This window comes from Lissotriton helveticus, chromosome 4_1 (assembly GCF_964261635.1).
Source record: "Lissotriton helveticus chromosome 4_1, aLisHel1.1, whole genome shotgun sequence".
NCBI lineage: Eukaryota > Metazoa > Chordata > Amphibia > Caudata > Salamandridae > Lissotriton > Lissotriton helveticus.
In genome coordinates, this window is record NC_136063.1 from 913,074,698 (window position 1) to 913,101,971 (window position 27,274).

The following is a 27,274-nucleotide window of genomic DNA, read 5'->3' on the forward strand; positions in this document are numbered from 1 at the left end:
AAAATGTAATTTATGTTTGGGGACCAGAAATTCTTTGAAAAAGTCAAGTTGAAAATTCTTCAGTCCCTGGCGAAAGCCTGGGTACAGATTAGAAAGAGAATGGGGCTGCCCTACTATTCAAACTTGGCACCAGTGTGGAATTCTCCAGGTCTACCGTTATGTTTAAAGGATAGCTTGTCTATTCCAGTGAAGGATGCTGGGATTATAAGATGGGGAGAGCTGCTGGTAGAAGGGTCCGTGAGGGCATGGGAGGAGCTACGGGAGCAGGTTGGCCCTGGTCTCTCTAGATTTAAGTTCATGCAGTTGGATAGCTGGGCCAGGGCCTTGTGTCAGAAAGGAATTGCACTGGGGAAAGCCAGCAATTTGGAACAGCAGCTAGTAGAGAGAGCTGGGGGAGGCAAAGAGGTAGCTTTGTGGTATTGGAGGCTGTTGGATGAGGTTGATGGGGAGTTTACTTTACCTGATGAGCTGTGGGGGGAAGAGCTAGGCCTTCAGTGCGAGGAGACCTGGGTAAAATAATTTACTCTCCTTTATAAAATCGTTAAACCGGCATGGTTGAGACGTTATCACCTGTTCACGGCACATCGGGCTTACCTCTCGCCCTTGAGGCTCTCCAAATTCCTCCCAGGAAAGAAATGTAATAAATGCAATTTCATCAAAGCATCAGATGTACATATGTTCAAGGACTGCCCTTACATCGGCCGGTTCTGGGAAGAAGTGAAGTCAACTCTGGACTCTATCTTTAATATATCACTGTCCATCACTCTGCCACTAATACACTTTGGCTTGGATGCTGGCTTCACAGGCCAGGCAAGGTCCTTTTTAGGTCGAGCAGAAGTAGTCTGCTCGAGACCTTTTGCTGCCCGTATTTGGGAATGTGGACAGCAGTGTGCCGCGCGCTTTCCCATTCTCAGTTTTCACCGCGGGAGCGCGCGCGCTTGCGCAGACGCACACACAGCCCCTGCTTTCGCCTGGCTTGCATGCAAACACAGCGCGCACACAGCCAGGCCCCACCCCCTGCACACACACACAGGCGCGCGCACACAGACACACGCTGCCACCCCCCTGCACACACACACACACGCGCACACAGACACGTCCGCATACACCCGACGCAGCCCCCTACCCCCCCTGCACGCACACACCCCCGCCCCCCCTTACAACTAAGCCCCACTCACCTCATCGCCGCCACTCCTGACTTCTGCAGCCACCGCGGAGCCCCGCGTCACCAATGCTGCTCTCTGGCACTCCGTGGATGCGGGCTTCACGCAGAAGGCGGAAGTCCCGCCCCACGACCGTCTTCACGCTGCCGAACTTCCGGTTGCTAGTTTGCCTATGCTGTGGTAACCATTTCCTGCCCGCACCAAGCGAAACCCGAGCTTCTGCCAGTGTCAGCTGATGCTGCGCCTCCGTGATTAGACAGCAACATGGCAGCGGAGATCCACTCCAGGCCGCTGAGCAGCAGACCGGTCCTCCTCAACAAGATCGAAGGCCACCTGGATGCCGTCACCGTGGCTCTCCTCATCCCCAAAGAGGACGGGGTCATCACGGCGAGCGAGGACAGGTACGTCACGTAAGGATACAGCCATGGCCCTGCTGGAGATTTAAAGGGGTGGTGGTCGGGCAGGCTTAATAGACAGCCACTTGTTATCTACGAAGCGCTACGTTTATCAAAATAATCAGAACTATGCGAGTTATGGAATGCAGTTTGTTGGCGGGAGGGGCTCTATGGGTTGATTGGTAAATTGAAACACATGGGTGGCTGAGTGAGAAACCCGGCTTGTAGGAACACACCGCCGGCTCTATCACTCGCCTTTTATTGGTTCCTCCCTAATAGGAACCAGCTGCTAATAAAAGCCGAGAGGGCATGGAAACCCACCCTTTGTTGGAAACCCCCTTGTCTTTCATATGTTGTCTAATTTGAATGTACTTTATTTGATCTCCAATCTTATAATGAGTTTTTATGTCACTGTGAGTGTATGCAGAAACTCACAATAAATATGTGTGCTAATAATAATGCTTTGTACATGGCACAATTGCATTTCCATTCATTACATATACGCATCCATATGGTGGTACATACTATGATGTATTCTTGTGTAATCCTTTCAGCAGTGTATTGCAATCACAATTTGCTTGTGGCACAGTCAGTCTAATTTAGTTCATTATTAATTCAATATACATTAGAAATGACTATGACCTGCTGCCCAAGCCATTCTTATAGCTTTGGGGGCCTGGAATAGTCCGAATTAGTTACTAGTAATTCGTAATTGGTTAGTAGTTGTGTTGTTACTATTTTTGGCAGAACAGAGAGTCTTGGCACATATTATTTTTACAAAGTAAGCGCTGGTTCCGTCTATAGTGGACCACGAGAGATACAGCATACATCTTATCGTATTTTATCTCACCTCACCCAGAGTGTGCACAACGCCCTGCCCAGCGAGCCTATGGTAAACTGTGGTGGTGAGTACATACGCCGTGCAAGGCCCAGTACTGTGCCACAAAGTATATGGTACCCGAGGGATACTGGTGGTATCCTGGGCTACTCGAGCTCACGCCGCATCGCATGTGCTCAAGGCGCGGCCCAGCGAGCCTCTGGCGCTGAGTACTGTGTGCACAGAAATGGTCTGACGCCGTCACACATAGGCGAACACAGCAGTACAGTTTCTGTCACTTGTATACAGTCTTTGCGGCAGTGTGTGCATGGCGTGTCATCCACCTGTTCTCCACGCCTGCGAAGCTCCGTTGCTTTATAGCAGTGACTACCCCTCGTGTACCCAATACTCTGCACGCCAGAATGTACGTGTAGCCAACAACGCCACATGTGTGCGGAATGCTAAACATGCACTGTACACACATGTTCTGTGCGTTACAGGCGTCTTTACGGGCCTGAACGCCAGACCTGATCATTTGCAATTTTTTTCCTGTTTCTATCTTTTATGTAACTCATGTAATCCTAAATCCTTATGTATCGCAATTGGTTCTTTTATAAAGCGCTCTGATACCTTCGGGTAATGTTCACGCTATAGAAAATCACATTAAATAAATAAATAAACCCCAAAATCAGCAGCATTCACTTGTGCTCTGCTGCACTTTGCTCAGTGAAACACAGCGCCAGTGAAACCGATCGTAGTCACGTCAGGCCCCAGTCACACCCATACCGTGACTCACTTACCCTCCAATACTCACTACCATCCTCACTGCATCGCCCTCTCACTCCAGAACTCGCTTACCCACTCCAGAACTCACTACAACTCTCACTGCAGCACACACACCCTCCAGCACTCACTAAATCCCACACTGGAACACACTCCCACTCCAGAACTCACTACAACCCTCAGTGCAACACACTCGCCCTCCAGCACTCCCCACTGCGCTGGCGCACTCCCGTCAGACCTCACTGTCCCTCCCCCACCCTCACTCCACTCTCCAAGCTCCCCCTCTGCCTGCTTCTCACACTCAATGCAACATACACTCCAAATACCACTCAGTGCCACATAATTACACAGCACATAATTACACTCTACTGAATGCAACACACACTCCACACAATACCACTCAGTGCCACATAATTACACGCCACACAATTACACTGCACTCAATGCGACATACACTCCAAATACCACTCAGTGCCACATAATTACACGCCACATAATTACACTGCACTCAATGCAACATACACTCAAAATACCACTCAGTGCCACATAATTAAACGCCGCATAATTACACTGCACTCAATGCAACATACACTCCAAATACCACTCAGTGCCACATAATTACACACCACATAATTACACTGCACTCAATGCAACATACACTCCAAATACCACTCAGTGCCACATAGTTACACGCCACATAATTACACTCTATCGCATCACCACAGCATCACTCAGCACCTTCACAGCATCACTCAGGGGCACCACAACATCACTATGCACTACCACATCATCACTGAATGCCACAGCATCACTCGTCGCAACCACAACATCACTCGGCACCACTACAACATAAATCTGTGCAACCATTCAACAACAACTGGTTCAAATATGTTCTCTCAATGTTTCAAGCTTTATTACAAATGTCACAAAAAGATGTTAATATTTCACTTCTGTTCTTGGATTTTCGTCACAATCAAATACCCTGAACATAATCTTCACAAAAGTTATTTACAAAAAGTTTAAGCTAATGCCATTATAAATTACAATAACTTTTATTTAAGTATTAATTATTTTAAAAAAATTAAAAGCAATTGTTATTTGTAATATCACTACATCTAAGTCACGTAAATACAACACATATTGCATTACAAATGCTGTGTCAGTATTGGCATTGTAAATGACATAGCTATTAATTTCGCTATTTTCAAAACCAACACATAAATAAAAAAATTGTCATTTACAATACCAATAGCTCAAACTTTCCTAATGCGAGACCTATTGCATTGCAAATGCTTGTTGTTCTATGCAATCCTCCTGGCTAGGAGACAAATTTGTAAAGTTTGGATAGAAAAAACGGCTCCATCACACAGTGGCTGGTTGATGTCCCTATACAAAACATCTAAGGTGGACTTGACCAGATCTTGTAGTAAACACAACTTGGCTTTTTGGGACCTGTTGGTCCAGTGGAGATAGTGCTCTGGGTTTTTTTTTCCCGGGTCCTATAATTATGCCTACAACACTCCATGGACCTTGGTTTCCTCGGCTCACTATCGGTCCTACAGGTTGAAAAAAACCTCAATGGAGTAATTGCAAGCCTACTCCCTTCCCCTCCCCCTCTGGTTTTCTTCAGGACTCTTCTGCCACCAATGCTATTAAATCGTGCTCGTTGCGGGAGACAACTAAAATTCTAAGCTTCTCGGCGACGGACACGCAAGGTGGTTGGTGATTCTTGAAAGGAGGGAAAGGCAAATGAGGACAAAAAAATAAAAATAAAATGTAATTTATGTGCAATTTACAAGACAATCAACTACTTAAAAATACAATAAAAGTACATTCAGAGTGATATGACAGTTATTAGGCTGATTTAAGCTGCCTGTCAACTGCACCAAATTCCTGTAATAATTAGCAGGATTGTTGAACTTCCGAATGCCAAGGAATAAATGAAAAAAAGAAATAGAAAATGCCGATATCCCTGCTATTGCTTGCTCGCCACAAATTGTAACTGTCTCAGGTGTATTGTCCAGACAATTGCCCAAACATTTGCCTTCTTAAACTCAGCGTCTTTTTAAATTGGCTACCAGTCTAGTTCAGTTCAGTTCAAACCCCCGAGTCCACTCAAACAAACTAATACGATTGCCTCAGAAACAACAGAACACGGCTTACAAGGAGAAAGTACCTGAAGTCTGGAGCAGGGTAAATTATGTTGCTTTGTAGCGACCTCCTGGAAGTATTAAATCCCTCTTCCAGCTTTTCTCCCGAGCACTCTTTATATTGGTGTGAATTAAATATATCCTAAAGAGGGGGACCAAGAGGGAAGCCCAGCCTCCTCCGGGCTCTGACAGGTGCCGGACGGGCACGCCCTTGGCGTCCCGCGCCGCGGGTGATCATTGGCAGGCCCGGACTGGCGGTTGCAGGCACCGGGCAATCCCCCGGTCGGCTGCGAGGGTGGGGGCCGGTTTTGGGCCCCAGGGGGGCCGGTTTTCTTACAGGGTCGTTTTTTGCAGCATAGCTGCAAAAACGGCACTGTAACAAAATCGGCCGAAAACCGGCCCTAGCAAAGAGCGCGGTCGCACCCCCCAACCCCCTGGGGGGAGGGGGGGCCGGCCGAGCACTTTGCCAGGGCCGGTTTCGGTTCCCAGTCCGGCCCTGATCATTGGTGCCTTTATTTGTTTGTAGAGGACCCTCCCTCCTGGGAGAGGTTTCTGCTGGGGCTTGCAGTCCCGAAAACCTGGCAAAGCTGGTAACAGGCAGTGGCTATTCCAGATTCCGTGTGAAGCTGAATGGTTGACAGTGATTGATCTCTGCCAGGCATTCTTTTGTAAGCCATTGTACGATGAAAGCCAATATTGTGTGCTTTCCGTCCAGTGAATCATGTGTTAACAGGTCTTCACACTTTCATGCTGCTAAAATGTTCCATCGGAGAGTGTCTCTAGAAAAGTTCCAGAACCATTGGAGGTGGCCCTTTCACAAGTGTACCTTGGCTAGTTTGGGTAGTTGGTGTGGAATGAATCACAATAGCAGGTGCCCTTACTTATTTCAACCTAGAAAACCTTTGGACGAAACAAATAGATTTTAGAGGTGCAGTGCTGTTCCATGCCTGCTTCTCCGCTCTAGTTCTTGTTAAGTAAATTGAAAAATAACTAAATGAGCTCTCTTCCACTTTAGGATTCTCATACAAGTCACGCTATGCATTAACTCTGAAAACATCACTCATGATATGTAGCCAATGACACCAATGTATAATATAGTGAACCTGGTGCAAGGGAACGTGTGTGCATATTAGTTTTGAGTCTTATTGTTATTTATTTCTTGCACTATGTATGTCTCATGGAGTATATACGCACAGTATTTCCATCAAACGATGTCAATTGCTGCAAGCAATCATTAGCAGAATGCCATCTTCCGAGTTTGCTTAAAGAGAAGGATGATGGGTGTTATAAATGTGACAATCTTCATAAAAATAGCAAGGCAACACAGAATTCTTGTTCTTACTCACCAGCTGAAATGTTTACATTTCAAGGCAGAAAAGACAGCCTTTTACTTCTTGTAAAATGCTCTCAGCATATTTCACATGCCCACCACGTCAAGGATGGCAGCAAAGCACAGATGCTTTTGAGAACAAACATCGTCAAAGTCAAGGGTCTGGAATACCTGCACATCTTTTAAATTGGTCATTGCTTGTTTGTTTTTATCATGCTTTCTGCAAAACCTTTTGTTGGAGAAACTGCTGGCCCCTTGTCAATCTAAATAAAAACATTGGCCAAAATTAAAAACAGTATACATTGCCATGCCGGTCCCTTGCACTGAATGAAACTACTTTGTGTATTATTTTGTGCTCTTAATAAGAGGGCTAAATGGCAGCAAAGAGACAGGAGACCATAATTCCTTCCAGACCGCACTCAACCAGTACCACTGCCTTCTGAAAGAAACAATGAAGAGCAACCTAGCAGACTGGACTGCATGGAGGACCAAATAAACTACAGCAAGGAGCTCCTTGCCATTGTGAAGGACTTCTCCAACCCTGCAGCTGCCAAAAATAACATCACCCCCTGCCCCCCCAAGAACTGTGTGACACCCTGGTGAACATCTTCCACAACAGGTTCTCATTCATCTACCAAAACTTCGAACCCCAACCCCCTGCTGTTGACAGCATCATTCTGCTCACACCCACAAACAAAATACCTGAACATCCTGCTCACCCATTGGTACCCTCGCTCAACTCAAGCCAAAATCTCCATCTTGAACTCTGTGCACTCTGGAACGCCTACGGAAACTTGTCCCCATCACATCTCCAACCCCAGGAGCAAGGCGATTGGTGATGAACTCAAAAAAGTCCTGAACACTTTCATCACCTCTGCCTCCTTCCCTGAGGACTGGAAATGTGCTGAAGTGAGATCCCCCTTAAGAAACCATCCACTGACCCAGCAGAACCGAAGAACTACTGACCCATCTCCCTGCTCCCCTTTCCAGTGAAGATTCTCATGAAGGCAATCAATCAACCAGCAACTCACTGAATACCTGGAGCACAACAAACTCCTTGATCCCTCTGAATCCAGATTCCTAGGAAACAACAGCACAGAGACAGCCCTGGTCGCAGCCACCAATGACCTCAGGGCCATCCTGGACACAGCAGAATGGCATCCCTCATCCTCCTGGACCTGTCAGCTGCCTTCCATACCATCTTTCACCACATCTTGATCAAAACCACTCCTCCACATCTGAATCCAAGGAGACGCCTTCAAATGGATCACCTCATACCTCTCTGGAAGAACCCATAGAATCCATCTCCCAGTGTTCACCTTCGAACCCAAGAAGATCATATGCAGCATTCCCCAAGGATCATTGCCACCCACTTCAATGTGTACATGACCCCTCTGGCCAACACTGTCAGATCACATGGACCCAAAGTCATCTAATAGGTCGAAGGCACCCAGCTCATCTTCTCGCTATCAGAAGACCCCTTCATCACCAGAGTGAACGTCTACAGGTGTATGATGAACGATGCAGACTGGATGAAGGACAACTGCTGCAACCTCAACACGGACAAGGCAGAAGTCCTAATTTTTGGGTACAACACCACCATGGAATAACGCATGGTGGCCTGCTTAACTCGGCCCATTGCCTGTCCCGACAGACCATGCTCGCAGCCTCTGCATTATCTTGGACCGCAAGCTCTCTATGAAGAAACAGGTAAACGCAGTTTCATCCACCTGCTGCCACACCCTACACATGCCCTGCAAGATCTTTAGGTAGCTCCCAGTCAACACCAGAAGGACCGTCATGCAGGCCCTCATCACCAACAGGCTGGACTACCGGAACTTAACTCTAAGTAGGATTCACTGCATGCCTCCTGAAGAGACTACATACAATACAAAACTCAGCAGCAAGACTCATTCATGACCTCCTCTGACAGACCAACATCACACCCCACCTCAAGAAGATACACTGGCTCCCGATCCTGAAGAGGTGCCGGTTCAAGGTGTTGACCCACAAATGAACAACAAAGGAGCAGTATACATCAATAAATGCATGACCTTCCACCAACCAACCAGGCACCTACGATCTGCCTTCCCTCTTCTTCGCAGACATCCCCCAGATCCACTGTGGCATCAGCCGAGGTTGCACCTTCTCACAACCTGACGGCCAAAGCTTGGAATGATCTTTCCCTGAACTTCAGGACCTCTTCATAGCTCTGACAATTCAGGAAAGGACTCAAGACCAGGCTATTCAAATGAAAAGATCACTACGAATCAGTTAGCAACTCTAGCGCACTGAGGCCCTACAGGTGATTTGCCACGCCTTATAAGTTCTTGATTGATTGAATTCCATAACTCACAATGAAGGTAGCCAGTGGCTAAAATGGGCTGATACATTGCCTCATGCTCTAAGCTGTAGTGGGCTGAAAAAAAATGCAAAGAACACAAGAGATCCACAGACAAAGAGGGGTGGCTGAAGGTCTATAAGTAAATATTTTACACATATACTTATTTTAAAATCAAAAGATGTTGGTTAATGCCAGGTTTAAAAAATGTGCTTGCTATTTGAGAAATGCTCTATGACTAGACTGCATAAGTAAACTGACCTTGTCCAAATTACAGAAAAGTTTGTATATGCATTTCATTCCTATACCTACAAAAATGGGGGCAAAGAAGGCATTTTCATTAACCAACATATTTTGACCTTAACAAAATTTAGTGTTTCATTTACAGTATATTTTAGAGTATTTGCAGCTCTGAAAGCTTCAATGATAGCATTCTTTTAGTTTTACCCCAATGCAGCCATACACAAGCTATGTTAAAAGCAACTGTTATATGGATGTTTTCTCTGAAATTACTATTGGCAAGTCAATCGGCTGTTCTGCTTTGGTGCCGAGGAAAACAAAGTACCATGCCCATGCAGGGGAGTGGAATAATACTTGAAGAAAGAATACATTCTGTCTGCCCCACAGCGTCCGGGAATCAAAGAAAAAAAATCTACTTTTAGCCACCTGCAGGCCTCCTTCCCCCAACCAGTATCCTCAGAATGCACCAAATAGTCTTTACCCCTTTTGAATTCTGTGCAGTTTATCATGGTGTAGACCACGGGCTGGATCTTCGGACATTTTTTACTTGTGCTATATGTCCTTGGTGGTAAGTTAAAGCAGTGCTTATTCCAAACTCCTTTTTAAATCTTTGTATAAAAACAGGGTTCTGGAGGTGGTAACAAGAACATTTGTGCATTATTGTTGTGTGATATTTTGTTATAATAGTGCTGTGTAGTAGTGTATTCTGTCCTGCTTTTGTTTTTTCTGCTGTTTAATAACATTTTATGTTGCTACATTGTAGTAGTTGTGTTGCGTTCTGACTGCTTTCTTGGGATGGTGCCTGGTTATGCCTTAAATGTGTTGTTATATATCCTTGTCTAAGTTATTGTGTTATAGTCTGTGGCCGTATAGAAACAACTCAGTGCAGCGCTGACTGCCTTTTTTGTGTTTGAAGTATCTAAATTTCAAACAAATATCCTAGAATTTCTCCTTGGTAATTCATGAACTTTAGACAGAACAATTCCAAATAAATCTATTCTCGCTGTTTCTGGCTTTTTCTTGTGTTTTTCTATTTAAAGTTTGTGTCTTAACTTGGAAAATGTCTGAGTTATATGTTTGAACTTTAGTCCAAGTCATCTGGCTCTGCAAAGATCCAGTATGGTATGACCCTGCTGTGTAATCTAGATTTGTCAATAAATGATGCCACATTTCCAGACAAAAACAGCGCATGTCTTGAAAGGTTAGATGGCAGGCAACCATTTTCCACTGTCTAAGGTGGTAACGTGGTTACTGCTCCCTCTCTTCAACTACATAGGACAACCCAAAACAGTGGCTGAGCCTGTATCTTATCTTGGTGTTCACAGTGCTCCCTTAAGGTGAAACTGCCTAAGTTTGAGAAAAACTCCTCCTCCATGTGGAGTCCTTTTCTCCTGTAAACTGTCCCATGGTAGGCAGATGTTTCCTGGCCTGAGGTTTTATCTGTTGTCCAGGATGACTCTAACTCTCTGGTGAACTTCCTGTCTCCTTGCCGCAGGTTTTTCTCTTCTAGTTCAGTGAATGGTGCACATCCGGCAAGTGCTGGGCAGGCTTTCATAATTGGGTGCTCTCCGGGACCACTGCCACCAAATGTAGCTGATGTCCACCTTCTTTCCAAGAGGAGCTGTGACATAGCCTCTGGTGCTCGCCCCTAGAAAAGAAGTCTTGCAGCTACTCCAATGACTGTGCACATCTCTTTCATGCTACTAGCTCCTGCAATCCTCTTCTAAACCCACAGCATCTTCTCTGTTTTGCTTTTATTTGGTCAGGGCAGGGACCCTTTGCATGTTGTGTGCAGTACACATGTGATGGAGCGGAAATTTTGTATTTGCATTTTCTCATAATCATCTGTAAAGCACACGCCGCATATAATATGTGTCTGCAAACGTAAAGTGTTAGGTTGTGAACCGTGCTAACGTATCTATGTGACGTATTTTGGGTTACTGACAAGTGGAATGAAGAGTTAACGTCAGAAATAAATGTAACTAGCAGAAAACGCTAACATGAAGAAACTGCGTTGCGAGGTTTGTACGACTCATGTACTAAATGTGTTTAATAATAATCCCTTTCCTAATTAAGTGCAAATGTTTGTCAAAATGTAGCAGGGTTATGCACATTTGTAATGTTTCAGTTATATGTTCTCATGTTAACCAAAGTGGTAGGCCTGAAATTTAACTCCTCACAACTCTCGCTTAAGCATGCGTGTTCTGAATTTCAAGTGCGCTGTGGAAACTGTTCTTTCTCACATTTTGCATTACAGGTGGAGAAGCGTTCTTTTAGGCAAAGTAATGTCTTTGGAGAAACAACCTTTACAACGCAACTTTTACAACGCACTACCATTACAACGAAACTTTTACAACGCAAAAACTTTTACAACGCATACCATTACAACGCATGTTTTTACAACGCAAGTACTTTTACAACGCATACCATTACAACATAAGTATTGGTAAGTATATAATTAAATTTAAAATTATATATGTTTGGGTAAAGGGGTATTTTTAGGGTACAGGGTCAGTTTTCAGTTTTGGGGTAAAGGGGTATTTTTAGGGTACAGGGTCAGTTTTCAGTTTTTGGGTAAAGGGGTATTTTTAGGGTTCAGGGTCAGTTTTCAGTTTTTGGGTAAAGGGGTATTTTCAAGGTTCAGGGTCAGTTTTCAGTTTTTGGGTAAAGGGGTATTTTTAGGGTTCAGGGTCAGTTTTCAGTTTTTGGGTAAAGGGGTATTTTTAGGGTTCAGGGTCAGTTTTCAGTTTTTGGGTAAAAGGGTATTTTTAGGGTACAGGGTCAGTTTTCAGTTTTTGGGTAAAGGGGTATTTTTAGGGTTCAGGGTCAGTTTTCAGTTTTTGGGTAAAGGTTTTTTTTAGGGTTCAGGGTCAGTTTTCAGTTTTTGGGGTACAGGGGTATTTTTAGGGTTCAGGGTCAGTTTTGGGTTTTTGGGGTAAAGGGGTATTTTTAGGGTTCAGGGACAGTTTTGGGTTTTTGGGGTACAGGGGTATTTTTAGGATTCAGGGTCATTTTGGGGTTTTTGGGGTACAGGGTAAATTTTTTTTTAATTAATTACATTAAATTAAATTAAATTATATTAATTTCAATTAATTTTAAATAAAAAAAAGAATATATACTTACCAATATTTACGTTGTAATGGTATGCGTTGTAAAGGTACTTGCGTTGTAAAAACATGCGTTGTAATGGTATGCGTTGTAAAAGTTTTTGCGTTGTAAAAAATTCGTTGTAACGGTATGCGTTGTAAAAGTATGCGTTGTAACGTCATACATCCATGTCTTTGTTTTAGCAGCTAGGCAAAGAGAGAAAAAGTTACAATCATATGACTCAAGGCAATAAAAGAAAGATGTTAGTTTTGCACAGGAGAAGGCACGGGAACCAAGGACAAATTGTAGCAAAGGATGTACATGGAGAACACCATGGAAAAGTATGCTCATGACTGTACCCATTGTGGACTATGTGCAATTTTGTGCATCATGGGAAATCTACCTGTGGATAACTGATTGTTGGAATTAGGGAAAGCTACCACTTCGTCCTTGCCTTTGCAGAGGAAGCATCTCAGAATAAGCTCTTTATTTTGTGATGGTGACTTTATGCTGGGTCAAGACTGATTTGCATATAGCTGGGTTCAAACTGGAAAGGCATGGTGAGCAAAAAAACGATGGATTTAGGCCCAGATCTCTGTACTGGGGTGAATGTATGACATTGTTCTGCATTCTGTCCATCACCTGTTGTTTTGCACAGGTGACTTTATGCTACCTGACTCATCTTTACAATGGAGAGACTTCTTAGGAAGACTCCACGACTGACACCTTTTTTCTCTTGACTCAAATTGGCAACCCATTAATGTAGGGATGTCATCCTAGTGATAGTGTAGGGATAGATTTAATGCTTTTCATTCACCAACCCTCAAAGCCGACGAATTTAGGGGCATATTATCAAGGGATTTATCTCCGCTTTTTTGGCTTTAAAAGCCAAGAAAGCGGAGATAAAAATATCTCCCTATCAGCAACAGGGTGCTAACACGCAAATTTGCATGTTAGCGCCCTTTTTCTCTAGCACAGATGTTGGTAACAGTTAGTCGGAGCGCTCAGCACAATCAGGGTACATGTAATAATTGCAAAGTAAATATGGTGCTCAGGAAGATGAGAGGGTTGGTTACCACAGCCCCCAAAGGTTAACCACAAGGGTACAAAATATTAGATTATTCCTCCGAGCACTCATTCAATATCACAAAGTCTTTGTGTGGTTTTCACCAATCCATTTAATGTCCAAATCTTCAGTTGTATTCAAATCATAAATCCACAAAATGATAAGATGCAGCCAACACGTGTTTCGTCAAGTCAGTACGACCAATGACTTCTTCAGGGCTCTAAATATCAGGTATCCAAAACCGGACTCCAGTCTGTATATAAGTATTTGTATTCGTAGTTTCCTCGTAAATCTGTATTGTTCAGGACTTCGTCGATCTCAATATCTAATCCATATCATTCTTCTGTATCACACGTGTACGTGTCGTTAACTTCGTCCTCTCGAGTATAGAATGGCCATTCTATACTCGAGAGGACGAAGTTAACGACACGTACACGTGTGATACAGAAGAATGATATGGATTAGATATTGAGATCGACGAAGTCCTGAACAATACAGATTTACGAGGAAACTACGAATACAAATACTTATATACAGACTGGAGTCCGGTTTTGGATACCTGATATTTAGAGCCCTGAAGAAGTCATTGGTCGTACTGACTTGACGAAACACGTGTTGGCTGCATCTTATCATTTTGTGGATTTATGATTTGAATACAACTGAAGATTTGGACATTAAATGGATTGGTGAAAACCACACAAAGACTTTGTGATATTGAATGAGTGCTCGGAGGAATAATCTAATATTTTGTACCCTTTTTCTCTACGCTTCCCCTTGCATCTCTAATGAGATGCAAAGGGGGCGTTCCAGAGAAAAATAATAGGAGAAATGTTGTTAAGCGACATTTCTCCTATTATCAAGGATTTCGCTAACCCTGTTAGTGATAAAAAAAGCTGCGCTAACCGCGGTTAGCGCTGCTTTTTTTACACCTGGTATTTTCCTGACTTAGCCATGATATCCTATGGAAGGTGGATATCATGGCTAAGTTTGTGAGCCCATATCATCAAGCTAACATCAAACTTCGAGAGATTATCGTTGGTTTTCCAGCGATAATCTCTCATTTGGCAGTTGAATGAATGAATGAATGAATGAATGAATGAATGATATTTATTGTTTGGTTACTAAAAACCATTACATATAACCAAAATACAAAAATAGCAGCATTACAAAAGTTAAAATCAAGAACATTTCAGAGGATCAGTTTATCTAGTTGCTCCATGGGCCCTGATGATACATTGGGAAAGGATCATAGGCCGGCAGGATACTCTGTAGTCAGACCAGTAGAAGTCATCAGCATTGCCCGTGCTTGAAAGATGAACTTTCCAAAAACCGCCATATGCTTTACCGTGGACAGGGTATAAAGATGGATAATACCCTCCTTTGCAGTACGTAACCCCGATTGTCTTAGTAATGGCCTAAGATAAAGACTGCGGGCCAAACGCAGGGCCGGGCAACAAAAGAGGAGGTGGGCCAAGGACTCACGTTTGTACATGCAAAGCCTGCATTCCCGGACTCCTGAGCTGACCTGACCGCAAGGATATAGTTCTTTGAGGGGCAATGGGTGTAGTCTATAAGCCAAGATCTTATGGAGGGCAGCATGGCCCACGGCCTGCCTGAGATGGTGTTTAGAGGTATGCAGGATATGCGGGAAACACAAGGTCTCATGCAAGTCTTTTCTTCCCAGCGACTCCAGATCCAGGTCCCGTGACCTCGCTCGCACTTGTTTTTTAATCGCATTTTTAATGGCAGAATATTTGACGTATTCGGGGTTCCATGAATCCATGGCAAGATTGAGTTGAACCTTAGCCACTTCAAGGGTGGCCGACCAGGGATTCCCTGGCTCTCTGAAGATACCTTTCAAGACTGCCTTTAGTGTGTTCTCCTGTGCCGCCATTGTTAAAAAATAGTATTTGCTTAAGGCGGCCAGCTCTTCCAGGTTTTCTGGTTGAGTGAGAATTCCAGGCGAATTAGGGTGTTTCTAGTGCACCTTGGCAGCTGAAAAAGTTTCTTATATGCACTACAATGGATTTTTTCTAATTCATTGCTCAGTTTGCCCGGAAATGCCTGTAGAGCATAGTTGATTGCTGGCATAAGCTTGGCTTTGAATACTCTGTTGATGGCTGTGGTGGACGGGCTGTATAAGGAGGCTTGCAGCTTGCAAATGGCATACGTGATGGATTTGCCTTTAGCCTGAATTGTCTTAAGATGGACACTTGCGCGCCCTGATTCCTGAAAGCAAATGCCCAAATAGGTGTACCGCTGCGTGCTTTCCAGCAGGAGATTGCCTAGCCTCCATTTTAAGGATTTTTTCCTTGGGTAATGACCAAAAATAATTACTTTAGACTTAGTAGGGTTTGCTACAAGCCTGTTTTTATCGTTATATGCGGCGAGTGCCATCAGAGCCTTTTGTAGCCCTATTCTTGTGTGGTCCAGAAGGACCAGGTCATCAGCATATTGCATAAAATGAATTTTGGACCCGCTAATCTTGGGAGTGGCCAAGGCAGCCCCAGTCAAGGCCTTCTCCATATCCGCTGTATATAGGTTGAATAATAATGGGGCAGGCACACACTCTTGTTTTAGGCCTTTGTCTGTATTGATCTTAGCTGATGCGTGGTCCCTCGAGAGTTTAATTCGCACCCATGTTTTTTGGTAAAGGGACTGTATCGCTCTTAACAGAACCGGATGGATGTTCCATTGGACCAGCTTGTGCCACAGAATTGCGCGGTCTACCCCATCAAACACGGCTGAATAATCGGGCGAAGAGGGGAAGACTTTTACGTGTCCGTGCGCCAGGAAAGAAAGTGCGATGCTATTATCGACTGTGGCAGACCCAGGTCTGAATCCGGTTTGGCAGAATGGTAAGATTCCTTAAGCACTCGACCAGTCTGCGAGGTCCCTCAAGATGGCACTAGCGTAAGCTTTTCCCTCAATATCCAACAAGGCAATCATGCGGTAGTTGGAAGGTTCAGTTTTTGGACCTTTTTTATGGATGGGCTGTAGGAGCGAGCCTCTCTATGAATCTAGCACGTCTCCCTGGAGCCAGCATTCAGAGTACAGGTGAGTCTGATTTTTAGACCAGAAATCGATGTTTGCCTTAAATAGGTGTCCAGGGAGACCATTAGGACCTGGAGCGGCGTTATGTCTGATGTTTTTTATAATGTTGGTAACAAGTAATTTTCCCGGTCGTGCCATCTTCTCGATCGATGGGTCTAGGTTATCTCCAGCAATGGATGTTTCATTTTGCATGTGAGCAGGGCCGTCATTAGTATAGAGTGCTTTTACATGGGCGACCCAAGTGGAGGCTTCAAGAGAATTTTCTCTGTGGTTTGGGCCTCGACCCAGGTTGCATATATACTTCCAAAACTGCTGAGATTTTCCCGGGCTCAGCAAGTTGAAAATTGTTAACCATTGTGCTTCACAATGGGCACGTTTTGCTGCCCAAACCTTCTTTGCATGGCTTTTTTTGACTTCTTGTAATTGATTCTTGTGTAGACTTGTCCCGGTTTTGCGGAAGAGTTTGCGTTGCTTATTTAGTTTTTTGGCGCTTGTTTTAATTTCAATATTGTGGCCATATATAGGTACAGGGCGCCAGTGCGATATGCTGTTCTAGCTCCCGCGGAGGGTCGCCGCCAAGGTCTCTGTTGTGGCATTCCAGGTTTCTATGGCGCCCTTTTTCTGTGCGCTCAGTGGCCAACCTGTCCACTGATTTTCCCAGCTGTTGAATCCGGTGATTGCGGTCTGTTCCCATTTGATCCTTCTGGGCAGCTTTATTTGTTCTTCTCCATTGGCTACTCCGATGAGTTCGAGCTTATAGCGATGGTCCGCTGTGATGTTCAAAGTGACGGTTAGAGCAGCGTGGTCACTATCACCACGTGGATGGACTGAGAAGTTTGACATTAAAAGTTGGAGTTTGCCACTTAGGATTATGTAGTCGACCGTAGTTTGCTTATGCTTCTTCTTCTTCTTCTTCTTCTTCTTCTTCATTTGGCAGTTAGCACGAGGATTTTTATCACTTCTGAGATAATCCTTGCTAATAGCAAGTTATCTCTGCGATAATTTCCGGCGATGCTTAGCGATAAAAAAATCGTTGCTAAGCCTCGTTAGCGATAAATATCGCTAATCATTGGTAATATGCCCCTTAGACTCTTGCATCCTCATTATTTGTATTCTCCTACTTGAATTAATAGTTTTGCTCATTTTGCACCATCTGAATTGGGTGCATAGATTTGGCTTTATGCTGTTTCCTTTGTATTTCTATACCCTCCTGATGAGGTGTGTTTACATTCAATTATTTTTGGCCTTGTAATAAATCCAACTAACATATCAAAATTGTCCTTTGGTTATTAAGTATCAGGAAGTGGTGTTCTAACTTGATTGTGCAAATCTGATATTTTAAAAGTGGCCCCACTTTTAGCTGGGCTCTCGATTTGGAAAATAGAAACGGTCCTTTAAAACCAAATTGTGCTAAAGGACATCTTATTTTTAGACCGAGCCCTTTTGATTACCTGGCTCGCATACGTGAAACAGACTTTTAGCATGTTAGACTTAGAGTACTTGTTTAATACACAGTCTGAATCCATATATTTTCCTAAATCTAGAATAAAAAAACCTTTTATGGAGAAATGCACTCAAGAAAGGTGGCAAAAAAATCCAAAATAAAACCTCAGTCATTACTTACTGTGGCAACTGGGCACCTATCTTATCTTTCTTTTGTTACCAACACTAGACATTGTTTTATTCTGGTAAGATTTAGATTGAACTATATTCTGCTAATGGTCAGGTACCCATGTGGTAGCAAGCCTCAGCCAGGCCTACTAGTGCAAGGGATTCACCCTTCTCTGCTGAGTCCTTAGACCAATAATAAGAAGTTGGCACAGAAACTGGAATAGAAAAAACAGAGTTTATTAAACCTCATGAGGTGGAACTACATTCACACAACACCCTTTGGTAGAGTATGAGGTAGCACACTGACTGGAAGGAGCTTGGTCCTTTTATACCCACACAGGGGCTGAAATGAAGGCGGTACAAGGCACAGAGTGTTGGTTTCAAATACATATAAGGTCATACAGAGAGTGTGCTAGCAACAATTGGGAAGGGCTGACAGTTAGCTAATTCTGGTGGCCACATCTTGACAGTTATAAGTTGGAGAGCTGCATGCTCAACTGAGCATGTGTAAAGCAGGAGAGGATACATATATCTTGTCTCTAGGCAGATTTCAAGAGCAGTTAACAGGAAGGTAGGACAGAGCACATGGCAAAAAAATGGCCGACAGAAATACAAAATGGATTCCGTGAAACAGACAAGATAGTCTCTAAATAAAAGATGCCTTCTGCTAATGCTTAACGAAATCATTGCTAAATTACCACAGATGACCCTTTCAGCATTTGCTGAAGACATTTGTCTATCTGGGGTAATCTAAATCTGCATCCTATATATTAATGTTCATCATTTCAGTAACTTCATTATTTAACATTTGTTGTTCTTTTGCAATATTTATTTTGGCCGGTGTACAAGCAGTGAGGCAAATGGAACAAATCATGGGACCACATTGTATACAGGTACGACATGTAAATAGTATCACCAGTAGTATACTTAGAATAGTCAGTAGCTTCCAGCCCCAAGTAACAAAAAGTGTCCATATCCAGTTTGAAAATGTCCATGTACCAGTCTCTGGGTGAATGTCTGCAGCAATCTTATGCAGCTTAGAGATTGCTTCATAAACTGAAGGTGAGTGGTCAGGTATAAAGACGCAGCAACTGCTACCGATGATGCGGCATGCACCACCTCGATCAGCCAAAATCACGTCGAGCACCATCCTATTTTGGAGTTCTACAATTCTTGCAATTTGCAGTTCTTCCGTAATGTTCCCAAGGGCCATAGCTGTCTGATTGGTGACAGATTCTACAACATGAGTCAATCGTCTGATTTTTCTGCTATTCAATGCAGCACCCACAAAGAAGAAGAAACCCAAATTGAAATCGACATATTGTTGCAGAGCGGTGTCTGTCTGGTCAATCTCGTCAGGACTTGTTCTTTTATATCTATTTTTAGAAATATCATTGTACAGCTTCAGGTCAAGATGATATGATGCAGGTGCTAAAAACACAGGGGGTAACAAAAATGATATGTAGCACACCCCGGACCATCCAACAGGTAATTGATAATATCCTTTATTGCCACAAAATAGGTGTTGTGCGACGATGTAAAACTACTATTATTCATGCCCTCAATGTTCAGTACAGAAATGCATTCACTTCATCCTACAGGAATTTTCCCAACACTGCCAATACATAAATCTGCTTTTGCTCTGGTTACAGAAATCACAAAGTGTTCAATGTTCTTCATATTCCTCACATTTGTGAAGACATATGGTATTGAAATATTGTCCGGTTGTTCAACCCATTCCCATTTAGTCCCTTTGGCTTGAGGATAACCATTTTCATCTTGGTAACATTATTTCATTGAAAAATTATTCCACCTACTGAAGGCTTTCCATAAGCAAACAAAAGGGCATACCAAGCTTGACCTGAACCATTATGGGAAAACAGTAGAGGAATAAAAGAAGTTCCTCCTTTCTTCTGGTGTGCAGGTATCATCCCACACACCCAACAATTGGTAGTATTCGTAGCATTATGGGTATGATACAACATCCGGATGAATGTGTTATTCAGATAGGATTGTCGATGCTTCTGCTCATGATAAGGAAGAGTATAGTAACGATGCTCCAGTGGAGCTGGAGTAGTTGCAACAAAAAGCTGTTGAGCAGGAACTGCTTTCTCAATGAACCAAGTGGTTATTGCCAAAACCACCAGGGCAACAAAAAACCCTAGAGCACAAATGATTCTCTTATTATTCATTTCAATGACAGCGATGATCAATCTTTCTAAGAACCTGTCGAAAACAATTGTTGGAGCTCTTCTTCCTTGGGTAGCCATTGATTTCTTCACCACGGGCCAAGACGGGTGTCACTACACTAATGCAAGGCTGATCCCCCCTTGTCTCATTGGCTCTCCGTTTCACAAACCCAGGGCGGTAGCTCAACCAGTCTCGTTCAAAACTCCAGATTATTTTCTCGGTCTCAAATTGTATCGCGATGCTCCAGAAATCGTGTGGTCCGGGAAGACTTCCGTAGACTTGTCAGATGAGATAGCTTGACCTTTCTCCGTCTCCAGAATTTCTCGATAGTCGGTCAGTGCAGCACGTTCCACCAAGGCGGGCGATACACGCTTGCAGTGCCTGGTATGGAGCCAATTCTTTTTGTTCGTCACTCGAACTGCTGTCCTTGTAGCCAACAGCACCTGCTCCAGGCCTCGCCACCTCGGCTCCAAGCTGTTCAATCTGTCGAAGACCTTGACCATCACGTAGTCTCCGGGACGGAGATCATGGGCCTCACCTGTAGATCTATCTGGAAGAGCTTCTCGAACCTGTTGATGAATAGAGGTCAAACTGTCGGTTAACGGTGCCAAATAATCATTCAACAGAACACAAGGTACATCATGTATGAGGCGTGGCTTAGGAACTCCCCAAATATTCATTGGTCTTCCAAATACCACCTCATAGGGTGTAAGACCTGATTGTGAGTGTGGTACCGATCTTATGGATAACAGTGCCAAATGCAGTGCATCTGGCCATTTGAGGGACATGGAAGCCAGTATTTTTGCCAGCTTCAATTTTAAAGTAGCATTACACCTTTCCACCAATCCTGCTGATTGTGGGTGGAAGACTGTATGGAATTTCAGTTTGATCCCTAACCCTTTCAGGACATACTCAACAACTTGCCCAATAAAATGAGTTCCGTTGTCGCTCCACAATATTTTACAAACACCGTATCTTGGAAAGAATTCCTTCAGAAGCACCTTTGCTGTGGTAAGAGCAGTATTATCCTTTGTAGGATATGCCTCTATCCATTTACTGAAGGCACATACCACCACTAGGACGTATTTTAGATTATTGCAGCGTTCAAGCTGGATGTAATCCATCTGCAAAACTTCAAAAGGTGCGGTTGGTGTAGCAAACTCTTCTGTAGGAGTTCAAGTCCCTTTTCCAGGATTGTACTGCCAACAGATCAAACAGGACTGTACTATTCTTTGAGCTGTGCTGGCAATTTCAGGATGCTCCCAGACTTGTGTAAGCAATTTAGTTAATGATAGAGCTCCAACATGTGCCAGCCCATGTGCCATTTGAACCATAGGTTGTAAATAGGCTGCAGGCAATTTCCATTTATTCATTTCTTTGTTACGCCAACAACCCTCATCATCTAACATTCCTTCTTTGGACCACTGCTCAAGTTCTTCCACAGAGGCAGATCTCTGTATATCCTATACTTCCTCTCTTGCACCATGCCAACACTCAGCTTGTGATTTTACTACGTACATAGATGTAGTGCTTCGCTGTATTGCAGTTTCGTGGGCTATACGATCTGCGAAGACATTTCCTTGTCCTATTTTGTCAGTGATCTTATTGTGTGCGCTACACTTCATAATGGCAACTTTCTTCGGATATGTAAGTGCAGTCAAACGATTATGTACTAATTCTCGGTGCATTATCAGCATCCTGTGGGATGTAAGAAAGCCTCTTTCCTTCCAGAGTAGGCCAAAATCATGAACCACTCCAAAAGCATAGTGGCTATCCGTGTAAATGTTCACACATAAATCAGTACTTAGCTCACACGCTCATGTCAAAGCTATTAGTTCAGCTGCTTGAGCCGACTTCTGTGGTATGCGAGCTGTTTTCACTAGTGTCTCAAGTGTGGTGATTGCATATGCGGCTGAGGTTGTGCCATCTGGTAACTTCAAACAGGACCCATCAACCCACAGCTCCCCATCGACATCTGGAAGGGGCGTATCTTGCAAATCGATGCGACCCTTTGTCTGTTCCTCAGTAAGGAATATACAATCGTGAGGCTCCTTTAATTGAGACTGAGTCGCAGGATATGGCAACAAAGTGGCTGGGTTTAGTGTTGCACACCTCTTCAATGTATTATGAGGTGCTAACAGTGTCAATTCGTATCCTGTCAAGTGAGCACTAGTTAAGTGTTGAATCTTGGTCTGATTCAAAAGGGCATCAACTGCATGGGGTACTAGCACCAACAGTTTGTGTGACAAAACTATCCCTTCATTCTGACGTATGGACACAGCTGTTGCTGCAACTGAACGAAAACATTCAGGCAACGCACGAGCAACAGGATCAAGAACTGCAGAAAAATAAGCACAGGGACGTTGCTTGTCACCGTGTGTCTGTACTAAAACTGACAATGCACATCCATCTTTCTCGTGTACATAGTGTGTAAAGGCCTTCGTATAATCTGGTGTGCCTAACACTGGTGCTGAGCAAAGAGCTTGTTTCAACTGGCGAAAGGCATTTTGACATTCATCTGTCCAAGGAAGAGGAATCGGAGTGTTCTTAGTCAAAAGTGCTAGCAAAGGTTAAACAATATGTGAAAAACCCAATATCCATTGCCTACAAAATGAAGTCAAACCAATAAATACACAGACATCTTTTTGGGTGGAAGGTACAGGGGTGTCTAGAATTGCTTGAATGCGATCTGATATAAGTGCACGGCCCTCCTTAGACAGAAGGTGTCCTAAATAGGTCACCTTCGGTCTACAATATGACAATTTCTTCTGTGATACTTTATGGTGATGTGTCGCAAGAAAAGAAAGTAAGGACAAAGTAAATTTTTCACACTGCTCAGGTGTATCAGCTGCCAACAAGATTTCATCGACATATTGTATGAGAGCCACTCCTTCAGGCTAAATAGAGGAATCGAGTTGTCTTTTTAAGGCTTGACTATAAATATTCGGACTCTCAGTGTACCCTTGAGGAATTCTACAAAATCTGTATGATCTGTTATTCAAAGTGAAACCGAACAAATAACGGCTATCAGGATGAATAGGAATCGAGAAGAAAGCGTTCTTCAAATCCACTACTGAAAATGTAGTTGCTGTTGGAGGGACCAGGGTAAGCAATGTCATTATATCAGACACTACAGGGTACTGTGGTACTACAATCTTGTTGACTTCATCAATGATAAATGTATAAATCTTCGTATCAGTATATTTTTTCAAAATGGGAAGAATCGGACTATTGAAGACATTATAAGGAACTTCTTCCACCACCCCCACTTCAATCAGGTCTTCTCCTTCTCGAGAAATGTTATACTGAGGCAATCTCGGCAGTATAGCACCCTCCTTGACACTAATATGTACTGGTGGAATAACCATTTGTCCTACATCGGTATCTGAAGTAGCGCACAAAGTACTAGGGAGTGAAGCTAGGGCAATGTCCTCTTTAACAATACAGGATCTCTCAATCATGGGGTAGTTCTCTTTTAAAATAACCCATACTCCTTCCGGAGAACTTCGTATCGTAGCCCTGAAATTTTTGAGCATGTCAAGACCCACAATATTGTCTGGTGTATTTGGAGAAAGCAAAAACGGACATGGAGCAGTGAACTTATCAACATGAAGTGGAAGTGGCTGTGACAATGGGCTAAGGGAAGATGTTCCATCGAAACCTATTGATGTAATAGTTAAGCCAGACAGGGGAGCCCTTGGAATCAAGTGTTTAGACAAGGCACAACGAGTAGCTCCTGTATCAACCAGAAACTGATCAGTAGAACCCAAAACATGTGCTGTAACATAGGGACCCGTCTGATCTACTGGAACTTCAACTGATTCCTTACCCCATCCTAGGCAATCCTATGCATAGGCAGAATCTTGCAAATCAGATAGCTCATAGTCGGACATTCGATATTGGTTCCGTCTATTAACCCCTTCGGCGCTCATGACGAGCCCAGCTCGTCATGAGTGTAACGTGCCCTACGCTGATGACGAGCTGGGCTCGTCATGTAATGCGGGGTTTTTAAAATCGCAGCGCGCAGCGGGAAAACCACTACTGCGCATGCGGTTAAAGGTAATAGACCCCTCTTGTCCACGTGTATTAACATCAAACCTAGCACAACCATTTGTGTTTCCTCTAGGCCCGGAAAATCCTGAATGATTTCTCATTTGTCCCCGACCACGTGAACCCTGCTGAGCACGCAGCACTGGACAGTCAGAAAGCCAATGTCCAAATTTCTTGCAATACGCACACTGATCAACAGACAAATTCGGACGAGTATAGGGAGGAAAGGACGAACCATGAGATCCATGTCCACCTCTATTATTACTTCTAAAAGGTGGGCCATAACTCTGAGCCTTCATACCCTTTGTTTTTAACTCTTTAGATTTTTTATCCTCCTTACTTTTAGCTTCTAATTCTTGTCTTTCATAATACTGAGCCATAGTTAAGAGAGAAACCGGAGAGGATCTAGTCCATGAACTTTCACTCACCTTTAGGCGACTAGCTATTTCTGGCAAAAGGTTTGCAACATATTTATCGTAGATGCCTACCCATGTCATCTGTCAATGACTGACCACTAAAGTCGTGGAATGCTTTTTCAAAGCATGTGAAGAAGTCTGAAACTGATTCATCTATCTTTCGCTTACAAGACGCTAACATAGTCCAATCTATTTTTTTAGGTGGAATAATTGTCTTTAATTTAACCAATATAGATGCTGGAACATCTCAAATTTGCTGACACGGTTTCTGTGCAGGTTCTCTATCTTTATCTAATTGTTCTATATCTGTCCACAATGCCCCCAAATACCACACGATAATCAACTTTACGCACAGTTCTCCACATATCAGGCGGTAATAAATCCAAAAAACAAATCAATGTCAGACAAGGTCATAGTACAAGAACTAATGGCACCCTCAATTTCTTCATAAAAGGCAGTCGGATTCTTTCGCAGATCAGGCAATGCATTTTTAAGAGCCATGACATCTGCTCTATTCCAAGGAGTGTAAACCCAATTATAAATAAAATACCCTTTCGCATCGACAGAAGTCTTATCATCACTTGTACCTGTTCCTTTAGGAGGAACATATAAAGACTCGGCTTCCCGCATGGGTATCACATTTACAACATTCTTGTCTGTTTCGAGCGTCGGAGCTCGTGCCATGTTGATTCGAGATGTTTGTGCAGCTGCGTCTGCGGCCTTTTTCTCCTCCCGCAAATGGACTGCTTCATCACGTAGTTTAACCAAGCGTCTGATCGTGTCAGCCACCTGGGAGAAGACAAAAGAACCTTTCACATACTTGCTTACAATCAGCTGCTATAGCCACCGAATATGTCCTAAATCGCTCAAGAACCTCTGCAGCAAATATCTCGGTGAAATATTTTTGTTCCCTTTCCGACCAATTCTTAATATTATCTAGAATTTCAGAAGCAGTATTAGTACTATGATCATCTTTACGAGCCGCAGATCTAATCTGAGAGGAACGTTCGGTATTTAACATTGAGCGAGTGTCTCGGGCTTTATCCTGCTCCATAGGAGAGTCCTCATCTGACTCATCAGGAGCAGAGGGAAAAGTATATGGAGGTGGACAACGATCTAATAAGAGAGAATCATCTTGGGGTTTATAAAGAATAGGATAAAGAGGCCTACGAATAGCGTATTGGCCATTTACCTGTAACTGACGCTCCCTATCTTCTCTTTCTTTAATTTCTTTAATCTCTTCATTTTCCATTTCTAATGCTTTCGCATGCACACTTTTACGCTGTTCTTTTTCAATCAAGGCCTGTTCAGGCTTCATTCGCTCATGCACTTCTTTCTCCTACATTCGCACACAGTCAAACATGTCTTGCCTAGCCTTTCGCTTAAACATCCGTTGCTCCACATACTGAATCTTTCGCAAATCAAATGACCCATGCATAGGCCAATGCAACTCAGGATCCTTGCGGGTGTATTTATTCCACAATGTGCTGTACATTATGGCCGAAATACCATACTTAATATACATGTCCCTATTAGGCGTCCCCTCCGGAGGGGCCGGTTGTGCTTTGTCGAGTTTCAATGTGGTACCACTACAAAAGCAACACATCCTACGAAGTGTGCTGTAGACAGGCATGCCAAAAATAGTGCAAAATATGCAGTATTATAATCAAAAGTAGCGCTTTAGGTACTCTTCGTACGTTGCGCCAATCAAATAATCTTAAATAGAGAAAAATCTTCTCATTACCTGCCTATAAGTATTGCAGCACATATATATATATATATATACATATATAGAACAAAATTCACTATTTGGCCAATTTCATAAACAAATGCCACAGTAAGTGTTTCTAAACTACCTTACCAGTCAAAGGCATCAAAACCTACAGCAAGTGCCGCAAAATGGCTCTAACCAATGGTGTCCAGGTTCTTGCTGCCAAGTTCTCAAATCGACCAAACGGTCACTGCACAGCGAATCAACAGAAGAGATCTCAGTCGAGGACCGACGCCACCTGGATGGTCAGATCAGAAAGAAAGGGAAAACGCCGTGGATGCCAAGACTCGGGTCTCCTCCGGCAGTGATCACGTCCAAAGCGAGATTCCAATCCTTCCTCTCGACCAGTCCTTCGGGCATCCAAGTCGCCGATGAGCCCCCTGTTGGATGCGCCAATTTGTGGTAGCAAGTTTCAGCCAGGCCTACTAGTGCAAGGGATTCGCCCTTCTCTGCTTAGAGTCTTTAGACCAATAATAAGAAGTTGGCACAGAAACTGGAATAGAAAAAAACATAGTTAATTAAACCTCAAGAAGTGGAACTACATTCACACAACACCTTTCGGTAGAGTATGAGGTAGCACACTGACTGGCAGGCGCTTGGTCCATTTATACCCACACAGGGGCTGAAATGAAGGCGGTACAAGGCACAGAGTGTTGGTTTCAAATACATATAAGGCCATACAGAGAGTGTGTTAGCAACAAGTGGGGAGGGCTGACAGTTAGCTAATTCTGGTGGACACATCATGACAGTTACAAGTTGGAGACAGCTGCATGCTCAACTGAGCATGTGCAAAGCAGAAGAGGATAAATA